This window comes from Podarcis gaigeae, assembly GCF_964106915.1.
Source record: "Podarcis gaigeae genome assembly, chromosome: 2".
NCBI lineage: Eukaryota > Metazoa > Chordata > Lepidosauria > Squamata > Lacertidae > Podarcis > Podarcis gaigeae.
In genome coordinates, this window is record NC_139679.1 from 49,241,585 (window position 1) to 49,254,910 (window position 13,326).

Consider the following 13,326-nt stretch of genomic DNA (forward strand, 5'->3'; position numbering starts at 1 on the left):
AGCAAACAAACAGCACTAGCTTCATTTCTGAAACCCCAAGCAGGAAAATCTGTTTCAAGTCAGTACTAAGTTAAATTGTATACTGATGTAAACTAGGTTTCCACTAAATGATATACTATTTATTCTATGTGGGTATTACCTACAATATGAGATTTTCAACTAAATTTTAGTGTGTGTGTGTGTTTCAACAAATGTCCTTCTTTTTTCACTTCCTGACCTGATGCTTCCTGCTTATTAAATATTCCATTCAAAACACATCACCACAATACCCATCAAGAGCAGGGGTCAAGTTGAGGGGGAACTGGCTTCCCGTTGTTACAGAAATAGCTCCCTAGCATTTTCATGCGTTGTTCTGTGACAGTGGTCATGGTGTTTGCCTATAGACTGACACAGCATGGGAGGGCCGAGCCAATGCTACAGCATGCTGGTATACCCTTTCCAAACAGCATGCTACTCAGCACAGCTTTGGAATCATGCCGAGTGCCATGACTAACACAATTGCATCTCCACTGTGATATGTCAGCCTGGAAAGTAATAACAAACATATATCGCTTCAGATGTTTTTGACCATTTTGAATTTTAAACCTAAGTTACTTAATTTATCCTTTCAAGATGTATGCTGTGCATGGAAAACCCAGATAGCTGCTGAGAATTTACTTATGTTGTGTACAAAAGTAATACAAGACTGAGCACATCATTATTTGTAAACCTGGAAGAAAAACCTCAAGAATGTGTGCCTGTTTTCTTTTTTCCTGAGCCATTTATTTAGATAACGAATTCTTTTCAAAATGTCCAGGAGAATTAAAAAGAAGCAGTTATTCAATATTTCTTTTTTTTTTAACGTTTCTTTGGTGGGTGAATGAAACATTTTTAAAAAGGACAAATTATAATTGAAATTATGATGGCAACTGGAGACTCTAAAAGGACAGCCCTATTACCAGTGACTTGTTTTTGTTTTAAACCAAAGTTATTGGATGTGTTTGTCAGAATTTTATTTTATTTTTTGTTAAGTGTCTTTTTTTTTTTTTAAGTCTCTATGGGTAGCTAAACCTTTTGGGACACACACTTAAATTAGAAAGAGAAATGACCTTTAATATATATATATATATCCTGCACATATTTAAAGGTGATGCTAGCCTACTGCTATAGCATACTTCTAACACAGTTTATAAACATTGAATCGATATTCCCAAGCAGATGCAGGCTGGTTTTCTGTTTTTGTTTTTGTTTTGGCCTTATGCATCTCTACAGCAACAGCAGCAGCATCTCTTCTAATGTGGTTCATTTATGGGGTAAATTTCAAGACTAATTTCGGTTTATATGAATGTTGTGTCTAATCAATAATTGTTCCAAAAAGGTTTACCTTATTCCACTAACTTTGTGTTAACGTCTTTATTCTTAAAAACGTCTTCATGTATTTTTGTAACCTAAGTGTCTTACAGTGCAGTCCTATGCATATCTACTCAGAAGTAAGTCCGAATTAATTCAGTGAGACTTACCCTCAGGTAAGTGTGTATAGGACTGCAATCTTAGTTTGATGTTACTGTGCACCCAACAAGATGAATGTATTTAGATTGCTCGGATATGATTTGTTCTAGATAACACTTTACGCCTACTGGTTAATAGTTCCAACTATAAAGGCTAAACTATGAAGAAAACATTTTGCCTTGCTTTTCACAAGTGAGAGGAAAAAACAACCACTTTTGAAGTACTGTCAATGTGCACTGTCACAGTCTTTCCTGCAAATAATTTCCAAAGCATTGTCTACAGATTTGAACTTTGTTTTTCCAGTATAAAATATTGACGCATAAGCACTCCTCTCAAACTTTGTAGGACTTAGGAGTCGTATAAAAACTGTAGCCTTATTATTGGTGAATAGAAAATATACTGAGAATGATGTGGTCTTATTATGCTTTAGGATTGGAGCTTACAGAATCTTAAAACATTTACAAAATTAACTTGAATGTTTATCCTTCGGTTTCTATTTTTTTCTATTTTTTTCAACAAGTGAATCTCAGCATCTTCATTTTTTCTTTTTACTTCAGTCCTGCCAGGAGCTTCATGTACATAGAAGTAAACTTCCCCATAATTTTTCCAAGCTGATGAAGAAATGTGATTCCACATCCTGCCCCCCTCCCCAAATCACCCTCTTCCATATTTCCAAAACAGTGGTGGTGCTAACACTGGGCTTCACAGCAAGGAGGACCTTGAGGAATGCTGTCCTAGGTTCCCTCAGGGAATGTAGTTTACTTGGGGGGTCCTGGTGTCCAGAATGCAGCTGCAGTAGTGTTCTCAATAAAATTAAAGCCCCAGCCCCTACTGTCCCCAGTGTTATTACACCAACTGCAAGATTAATTCAAGTGTAAAGGGTAGGAGATGTAAATGCACATAGTCTGCTGCTTCTGAGGTGGTACTAAGCTCAGTATAAGCAACAGAGAGGGTTTGGGCTTGGCTCATAATGGGCTGAGAATTCTGAAATACAGGATTTTATTTTTGACACAAACTCTCACCTATTCTAGACGTGGATGCTCACTACACGTAAAAACAGTACTATAGAACTACTGTAGAACACACAGTGCAGTAATAATAATATATATGTTGAAAATGATGCGTTTTCAATCTTAAGAGGTTAAGTGACTATATCTAACTGGAAAAGTGGTAATGCAAAAACCTTATGCACCATTTTAAAAATGTGCTCATGCCACTGATCTTCACTTAAACAGCCACAGTAGGTGGTGGCCTTATGTCAATGAAGTAGATCCCAGAGATCTTTCTATATGGCATATTGCAACCACTATCCCATTCCTGCACCTGCTAACTCACAGAGAAAAACAGCTCCCTGCAGTGATAATGAAGGTCTGTGGTGTACTTATGAAGTGATTTACAATCATCGGATAAGGTTATAATGAAACCATAGAACAGAAATTACAACTGAGCAACAACAAAAAGAAATATTCCAACGCAAAGTGAATTCTTGAACATATTACATGCTAAAATTTTACCATGAGAGTTTGGGGTTTGTTTATTTTTGTTCTGTGATTTGTTTGATGATTTCCATGTGAAAACCAGAGGTTGCTTTTTTGCTTAGATCATCCACTGCCCAGTTGTTATATATACAGAGCCCCATTAAATCTATTGTTGCTTTGTTAACCTCCACTGGGCCTAGATTTCAATCATAAATATGCTGCCACATTGGACATCTCATGTGAATGGCATTTATTTTCACATGGCAAGAATGATTGTGCAGGAGTGCAGGTAAACATATCCCATAGATCTTACAGAGGAGCAAATTTGTCTCGCAGTGGTACTTCAGTGTTGAAGCTGATCATCACATCTGATGATGGTATTGAATTTTTTCAAGGAGGCCGGTGACATTGTGCCCCAGAAGTGATGAGGGCATCCCTCAGCAACACATTTCTATGAACAGAGAAAAAGGGCCACCTAAAGGTTCATGACTAAGAATATCCCTTAAGTCTGGTATCTTGCTGAGGTGTGGGAGCTATTGGCTTGCAAATTATTGCGCCTTAAATTTGGAACTCAGTAAACCCAGATTAATAAGTTTCATGCAATGTGATAGCTATGATGAAAAAATAGTTTTGCTGGATCCAAATAAAAATTTAAACAATGAGAGAACACATTTAAACTGGTTAGGTTTGTAAATGTGTTTTGCAAACCTGTGGGATACTGTTGACCCCTAATACCATTTTTAGTGATATTAAGGAAAGTGGGTGATTTGCCTACTATAAAATAAACAAAATATTAGGGTGGGGTGGATGTTTTACCTTCTATGTTTCTTTCCCACATGAAATAAACAGTACAGATTCTGAGCTAAACATCTATAGACATGACAAGTAACTAATTACTTTAAATAGCATTTGTTTAAGTCAGTGTGACCCGTAGCACATGTATGTGCATTACGTAAAGAATCATAAAGCTAAAAACATTGATTTTTTTCACTAAAAAAATGAAGGGCTGATTAAACACCCGTGGTTGAGGACTCTTGGAATACAGAGTTGTAGAATACTTTACATAGAAGTCTTGTTAATGTTTTTCAGGGCTGCTGCGGTGTGTTTGATCCCACTTTTCAATGAAGAGTTAAACTGAGCTTTACTCACATGTATAATATTTTTTAAAACAGCACATACTCAAATACATGTAATACAGTATTTGGTATTCTATTTTATACAACCGGATATTTTTTGGCAAAAGCCCATGTAAAAGTGCTTTCATTTTGGACCCTATTCCTTGGAATGACAAAACAATAATATTATACATTAGATTGTGACTATTGGTATTCACCACTAATCTTACTGTGTAGAGCAGTAGATATTGTTTTGATAAGATCACCTTAAAACATTTGCCCTTTTAGGCATCATACAAACATTCTGCTTTTTCCAGGCCCAGGGAGCAGAAGGGGTGGAGAGTATTAGGGAAGGGGGAAAGAGTTGCAGCCGATCAAGAATATTGCTTGCATTTCATCTACTGTTATAGCTAAGTCAGTAATCAACAAATCTATGCCCAGTAGAACATTGTGTTGCCTTCCAGCACTGCTGGATAGTTTTGTCCCATTAGAATACTCTTTGTGTCAAAGATTTCTTTTTTTTTTCTTACTGATTTCCTTAAAGTAATTACAATAATAGCTTTAAAAAAGCAGAAACAATTTCCGCAAGAGATGGGGTAAAATTTGAAGATAACAAAGAGGGAAATGTGCTACCTCTGACAAAAGCAAGCAATTCTGAAAAAGTGCTGGGGAGGAGAGGGTGTCATATTCCTGTAGTTATTTCTAGCCCTTTCACTCCAATCTATAAGAAAGTGAGAAAAAGGACATGACTAGATAAAGAATACAAATGCCACCTTCTGCTTAATCAACAAAGTTTCTACAATAGAGATTTAAATGTCTTCATCCAATGTGATCAATACTGCATCTTCTTTTGTGCGAGAGAACATATGACATTTGCCTAAATCTATGTTGAAACAAAATTATAATGAAATAATACCATAATTGCCAAGCAGTCTTCCCAGGCACACCTGAGTTTAGTAAAATAAACTGTGGCTTTGCCAGCCAGGTAGTCCGAGGTCGCCGGGGCCAGGGTGCAGGAAGCAACAATAATGGCGTTACAGTGTCTTAGGATCAAAATGACCACAATTTTCTTGTTTGCTAGTGCAGCAATCGCCTGCCTCTTCCCCCGCTCTGGCCTCCATGCGTGGAAAGGCTGTTGATGCTGTGGTGATCCCATTGGTTGGTAACTGCGCACTAATAGGTCTTAGTAGCACATTCCTGTGCAAGTTTATTCAGAAATTATTCACATTGTGTTGAATAGAGCTTACTCTCAAATAAATATGTCTAGGATTACAGCCTAAGTATCAATAATTTAGTGGAATTTTAAAGTGTGCTTCATTTGTTGTAGCTTGCATCTACTTGGGTGACGATTTTGTTCTATCTGCTGGTAAGGTAAAAACATAATTAATTATATTCAGGCTTTATTGAGAATCAACAGTTGCTTGCTGTATGATCTTTTAGGAACAGATAAAACACAATTTCAATAGGAATATCAGTTATCTGTCACTTAACTCCGCGCCTCTAGTCATGACTAGAAAATGCCACACAATGTTGCTATTTTTCGCCTTTCCATTTATTTATGTGCAAAACATACAACTTTATTCCTTCTCTGGGCCACTTTAAAAGGCAATCAGTGTACTTCTCAGCTGTGTTCCTCTCCCCTGTGTCATGCAGGACTTCAAAGAGCTGCATCCTGCAGATATTTGTAAATAACTTCCTGACTTAAATAAGAATATTCCTTTCCTGTGTCTACATGGGCTATATTGATTTTTCTATCAATTCTTGAACTTTTATGAAGCCCCAGAAAGAAAAGAAAAATGAAATAGGATTGATCAAGCTGCTGATCTAACTGCTAAAAGGACAGAGCTGAGTTTGCTGTCCTGAAGTGTATTTACTGCACTAGCCAACTGTTAATGTTCCAACAATGTGTTTTCTATGTTATTTTATACCCTGTAGTGTCCAGCACCAGTTTCCGTGAGTGAAGGTATTACACTGTATTGCTGGAGACAAAATAACAGAGATATTTTGTAGAGATAAACTCTGGTGGTAGTTGGGCGCTCACTACTGGAAGTCAAATAAAAAGTAGGGAGCTTCTTAAAAAGAAGAAAATCTCAGAGCCACACATGAAAATGATTTGCAGAATTGGTCTGTACATTATTATTTTATAATAATGCATCATAGCATCATACTTTTAATTCTTGAATGAAAAATCCAGAATATTCAGCTAACTATTGAGACTGAAATCATGCCTTTCCAGACACCAGCTGCATATTGAAGTTGTATGTATATAGAAATTTGCAAATGATCTGGGTGATATTCTCTTGTAGAGCTCAGATGAAGCACACTCACTGAGGTCAGTGGAACTACTTGTAAGTAAACTTGCAAAGTTTAATCTTTATCTTTTTAAAAAATAAAAGTAAGCAAAAAAAATCTTTGTTTAATAATAATATTATTTATTTATTTATACATACCCCACCCATCTGGCTGGGTTTCCTCACCCACTCTGGGCTGCTTCCAACAAAAGATTAAAAATACATTAAAACATCAGTCATTAAAAACTTCCCTAAACAGGGCTGCCTTCAGATGTCTTCTTAATGTCAGATAGTTGTTTATTTATTTGACATTTGATGGGCTAGACAGTGGCATTATTTCCACAGGCATCATGTATGGTTTTATGGAGATGCCTTAGAGTTGTAAACACAAATTCTCCACCAACTTTATCCTCATCAAGACCTAGCATGAAGGTGAAGGGCTGATCCTGGTATTGGCACTATCTCAGTATAATTCAATCATTTCTGCTACTAGTTGAATATATTTGAAAAAAACATTCTCCTATGACTTATCACTCTTTACACCAAAAATGTAACTGAGCCTCTCAGGTTCTTTATGTACATACCTGAGTGTTACTAATGTGGGATAAGAAGCAAAGGACACATTTTACAATTTGATTTACATTGTAGTCTCATATATTAATAGGAATCGTAGGATGAAAATAAATAATGCCCTTGTAAGAGTCTTACTACATGCGACACTGACCATGCCATTTGGCCTTGAGTGCAGATGTGGCATGGAGGGTAGGCAGAATTGCATTGATGCAATTCATTGGGTGAATTCCATCTAATATCGTTTATTATTTAAAACCAAATCACACAATGTGTGGTCTAGGCTGTCCCCAACAATTTAACAATGATTCCAATAATCACTCTGGCTGAAAAATATATTGTGCAGTTGCAAAAATTCCTGCCAGATTACAGCAACTGTTGCATGTGTAGACTGACTGATTTACAGCATTCTCCCTATAGTAGGTTGCTCCAGATGCAGGACATGCAGCTGGTTTTTCATGATGTGAACTACTCAGTGGCAGCTGATGTGCAAGAGACCGTCTGTACTTGTCCTCCCCACCCCACCCCCACAGTAGCTTGGATGAGGTTTTATGTGATCCCAGTGTTTAATTTGTAATGGCAATTGTCATGTCACATGTTTTTCTTTCATCAAGACTATTTTTCCCCCTTTGGGTTTTCAAACAAGCAAACGAGCAAGTTGTTTCTTTTCATTCCTGTTTCAATCCTATCCTATAAGACGCATAGCATTCTAAATCCTATAAGATTTTCATAGTACTCTGAGAAACTATGTAAATCAAAAGGCACTAGGTTTGCTGTATTGGTAACAGGGAACCATAATTTTGAAAAACTGCCATTCAAGATGCAGGTTTATTGCTTTTCTCCTAATCCCATTATATCTTTATACTATATTGATGCATTAGCAGTCCAGTGCAGAGTAGCTCAATCAACTTACAAAGAACAAGGCATGTTATTTATGCACAGCAAAGAAGGACAGCATGTAGGCATTTTCAGGTAGTTATTCTGCATCAAATTACAGGAGTTAATAGAGGTATTTTTTCATATAATTAAACATTGATTCATTTCTTAATACAAAAATTTGAAATATACAAGCACTGGTAACTTTAGAATATGTGTTCAATTTTATATGAGTTCTAAGTCAAAACCACAAAGAAGGTGATTATGTTTTCTTTAGATATATGTTAAATAACAAAGCTGTTAGTGAATAATATATGTAGCTAGAATTTCAGCTGCGTACATTTTAATTTTCTTCAAAAGGTCCACCAAATATCTTGAACATGGTCCCAATTCACCATACTACTGAAAACGATAACACCATTAGCATAATAGTGATAGGTCCATTCCAAAGTGCTATTAATACTTTTTTTAATATGTGAAGGATATTGGAATACAGGCAGCCCCCTGTTTAAGTGTGTTCAATATGTGGACCCGGAAGTGACTGAGAAACATCAAAAAGATGTCACTGAAATGTCACTAAAAGGGTAGAGCAGGTGTCTGCAGTCTTTTTCAATGGGTTTCAGTTATACACGACCAATGCGCACTGTGCCTTGGAACATAACCCCTTCGTAAACGGCGGGCTGCATGTATATATAATTAATTAAAAGTATAGAAATTATAGTCTCATATTTTATCCAGAAAGCTGCATTAAAGTGGAGAGGGAGAGAAAATAAGTATCTTACTAGTTTAGTAATAACATTTTACTTAATTCTCTTTCTTTACAAGCTAGTGATTTATTGATCACAAAAGTGGTTCAGCATCAAAATACTGATCTCAAATGGCTTGGAATCTCCCACAAGGAGAGAAATGATGTTATTTTTGCAAATTCAGTTTGTGCAAATACAAAAGGAGTAACTGCCATTGATGATTGTAATTCTCATAAAACCAAAGAAACGTCAGTACAGATGAGAGAACATTCTTTTGTTTTTACCACTGGGAATGGTAGAAAGTGGCACTTGGTTCTTTCAGCATGCTGCCATCAACTTTTCAGCACATTGTGAATATAAACTAAGCCGACGTCTTTTGCTTTTCCCTTTAATGAAGCAAGGCAGAATGTGTGTTTTTGCTCTTGCAGACCTATTCCCTCTGTGAGCCAATAAAGAAATTAGCATCATAGCACAAAGCTTTATGGCAGCAGCTTGCTTATCATTAAAGTTAGAAAGCAGGGTTTAATTTTCTTTTTTAAAAAAAATCTGCATTCCTTTGATTTTAAAGTATCATAGCACTTTTACTGGGGGTTTTTTTTTGCATGCCACGTCAAAGTTTATTTCATGATAATTATTTGTTCCTTTTTAAAATAAAAAATAAAGCACAATATGAGACAGCATTAGGGTTACAGCATTTGATAAGCTGTACTTCCTGCTTATCTATTTTCAAAGTCTTACAGTACTGCTTATCATATGTGGTCAGGCAGCAGTGCAGGACAGGAACTCCCCATCCCCTTGGCTCCAATGAGGGACATGGCCAGGGGTTTTGCTAGGCTGGCACAACCCTGTTTGGTCTTCATCCCAGCCAGCTGGGATTGTAGCCTGCCCTCAAATTGCCAATTGTGGGCAAGCTGCAGTACTGGCTCCGCCCTGGGGGCGGACTGGACCAAGCTCACAGCCTTCACTCCAGTCCACTCCTGGGCACTTTCCACCTCTTCATCAGCTCCTCATCTGTTTTCAAAGTCTTACAGTAACAGTTCACAGGTAGCATAACAGTAACAAGTCTTGTGTTTTCTGAATGTAATTTCCAAGATGCAGCATTGATTTCTGACTGAACCTCTTGTTTTGCTTTGTTTATATTTGTGTTTTAGAAAGTTAGTAGGTACAGGGAAAACAAACGGAATTTGTCATTGGTTTCTTTGTTCTGATAGGAATTGATAATAAAAGCAAGGAAAAGAAAAGAAGTGTGCAAATGGTTAGACCCATTGATTCCTTAACTGGAATCATAGAAACAAAATTGTATTTTACTATTGTTTCTCTAGAATCGTTATTAATTGATTCCTTATTGGAATACCAATCCCCACATTTCTGATTATGGCCTGCTCCATAGAGAGCATGTTCTGAGAAACTGATGGGAAAAATAAAAGTGTGAAATACATCAATTACAGTGGGAAAATACAGAGTAGGTTGGCATTGGATCAAGGGCATCTATAGTTTAACTAAAATTGCAGTAGTAACTGTGTTTTTTTTTTAAAGAATTATGAAGCAGTATATACTGAAGCACTTATCTCAGAGAAACAAGGAGCAAAGGCCAGCATGCTGGTGTAAGGTATTTTTGTGCAATCTGGCTGCTGCTGCTGTTGTTATTGTGTGTTTCCTAGATTAATTCTTTACATATTATTACATACATGTTTTTAATGCAATAAATGCAGAAATGTGAAGGGAAGGGGGATCCAGATCTTTTTTCTGCAGATACTTGCTGTTGCATTTCCCCACCATTTCTTTCCTATTCTGTTCTGTGTACTATACTGTTCTTAGTGAAAGTAGCCTCTGATCTATGGGTCTAACCGTATATAATGTATAGGAGCTGCGTGTAATATTATTAGGGATGGTAGGTGTGCTTTATTGTGCAAAGGACATCAGCAACATACCTGGTTGACGACCTGCAGGAGTTAGGTGCCTGTGCACACCAGGTGCTCCACACAACCAGAAACAGCCTCATTCTCTTATGTGGGAGAACTGGGAAGGGGAGCAGAATGATTTGTGATCGCATTCCATATGAGCATTAGATATCCCTTGTGAATATTTGGTTGGAATGGTGCAGTTACAGAAAACACAGCTTTCAGATAACTCTGATTAAGAGCAAACTGTTTTATAAATTATAAGGAGAAAAATGCTTTAAATGCATTAAGTATATATCATTCCTGGATTTGTACACTGACCAGAAAGAGACTCTTGGGTCATTACACAGTTGCATAAAATCCTGATTAAGAAGGATTTTCACAACAGACCATAACTGCTTTAAGAAAGCTGTTAAGAAAATCTGCTAATTAAGCATCCAGTTAAAAGTGCATCCAAATATGTGTTTACATTCTATATAAATTCTTTTCCACTGATGAATGTACTTTATATTTCCCATTTTCCATTGCAATGCCTCATGGTAAAATTCAGGGTGAAATTCTACAACAGGGTCTAGAACAGGGTTGGCTAAACTGTGCCCCTCCAGATGTTGTTTGTTTGTTAAACCATGCATCAACGTTTAGATTATGATACATATCCAAAAAACAAGGAATGCTAAAAGCAGCAAATAATTCAGCAAGAAACAACTGGGAGTCAGCTCAGTAATCTCCAAAGGCTAGGAGGAATAAATATGTCTTCATTTGACATCTGAAGACCAATTGTATGAGGGACAGTTTTATCACCACCAGGAAAATGTCCCCACAACTGGGACACCATATAAAAGAAAAGTCTGCTCTGGGTCCCCACTGAATGAACTCTTATAGACAAGACCACCAGCAGAAACTCCCCTAAAAATATTAAGGCACAGGCTGACAGATCATGGGAGAGACACAACTTCAAGTTATTGTCTTATACACTGGAGTCAGCACCTTGAATTGGGCCTGTAGTAAATGGGCAGCAAGTGCAGTACTCTGATGCAATTCAGTCTCATGGCAATACTCTTCAATCTACCAGCAAAGTCCTTCTTCAGGGTTCATCTGTGGCACTAAAACCATTAATGTAACCTTACCTAATCATAAATTAAGGTAATCTCATCCCTCATATACCCAATTGGTCTCTGTGTTCTGCAGGGGAGAGCATCCTGCAAATACCATCTTATCAGGAGCTTCATTCCTCACAGTTTCAGAATGGGGCTTTTAGTGTGGTGACACCTACACTTTGTGACTTGCTATATACGGTGGTACCTCGGGTTAAGAACTTAATTCGTTCTGGAGGTCCGTTCTTAACCTGAAAGTGTTCTTAACCTGAGGTACCACTTTAGCTAATGGGGCCTCCCGCGCCGCCACTGCATGATTTCTGTTCTCATCCTGAAGCAAAGTTCTTAACCCGAGGTACTATTTCTGGGTTAGCGGAGTCTGTAACCTGAAGCATCTGTAACCCAAGGTACAGGAAGGCACTGTGGTCTAATACCCGTGACAGGGTGAGCTCCTGCTGCTCGGTCCCTGCTCGTGCCAACCTAGCAGTCCAAAGCACGTCAAAGTGCAAGTACATAGATAGGTACCACTCTGGCGGGAAGGTAAATGGCATTTCCGTGTGCTGCTCTGGTTTGCCAGAAGCGGCTTAGTCATGCTGGCCACATGACTCGGAAAAACTGTCTGCGGACAAACTTCGGCTCCATTGGCCAGTAAAGCAAGATGAGCGCCACAACCCCAGAGTCGTCCATGACTGGACTTAACAGTCAGGGGTCCCTTTACCTTTATATATCAGGTAGGCATCATTTCTATTGTCTTTTTGGCCTCTGCTGAACATTTTCATCTTTCAACAAGCCTTCTAAGTGGATATTTTTATCCCAGCCAGTATCTATACTTGGTTTGTAATTGTTTTAACTGTTACTCTTTTTGGCAACTGATATATAATAATAACCTTATATTATACTACTTGCTGGTCCTCCTGCATTCCATAACATCTGAAGCGCCTTTCATTTTGGTGGTTAGTTTGACATTATTCCAAACATACTTCCCAACTCTGTCAAGAGCTCCTTCCTGATACAAATGTTTTATTCCTGTTCAAGTAGCAAGTTGTTGTTCACTATGGATCCAAGGAAGCAAAATGTATTAATTATTTTAAAGGGAGAATTTTTAGGTTGATCTGAGATGGTTGCATGACAATTTATCCCATGGCTGTGGTTGTCTTAAGGAAACTAAGAAGATGAATAAAGGAGGCAACAGGTTTTCTACTTTGCTTTGTTCATGAGCTATGAGCACAGCAACAACCATTCCCTAATGGAGACATGCCGCACTTTGGACAAGCAAGACTACATTACTGATCATCTAATGCGGTTTGGAAAAAAATGAGTTTTTACAAATAGAAGGAGCCCACGTCAATGTGCAAATAGAAGGAATTTGTGCAATGAAGGAGCCCAAATGTAGTAGTTAATAGAATGTACATGCTACATGTAGTCCCTGCATATAGTACAGATTAAAGAAAGGGATTAGGAGAGCTTTACAAAAGCTGTTCACACTAAGGATGAGCTTCACAATAAACATTTTACCTGTGACCTTCTGGTATTGGAACCATTTTTTCAGGATACCAGCAGTGCAGAAATGTTGGAAATTGTATTTCAAAGTTTTTTTCAAAATATGTAGATCCATCATCACTTTTTGTCACAGTTTTGTCACATCTTTGCCCCTCACTGTCCTGGAGCATATCTATGTCTCCCTCTGTCATACTTTAGCTGTAGGATTCCTCACGATGGATGACCTAGAGGCCCCGGACCGTAGCGAAGCTCAGGAAGAGTAAGGAA

General features: G+C 37.7%; 1 protein-coding gene across 21 annotated transcripts in view; it reads left to right on the forward strand.

The window, feature by feature from the left end:
* TENM2 (teneurin transmembrane protein 2) overlaps nucleotides 1-13,326 on the forward strand; it is a 712,099-nt gene that overhangs the window by 619,297 nt on the left and 79,476 nt on the right. The window lies entirely within an intron of this gene.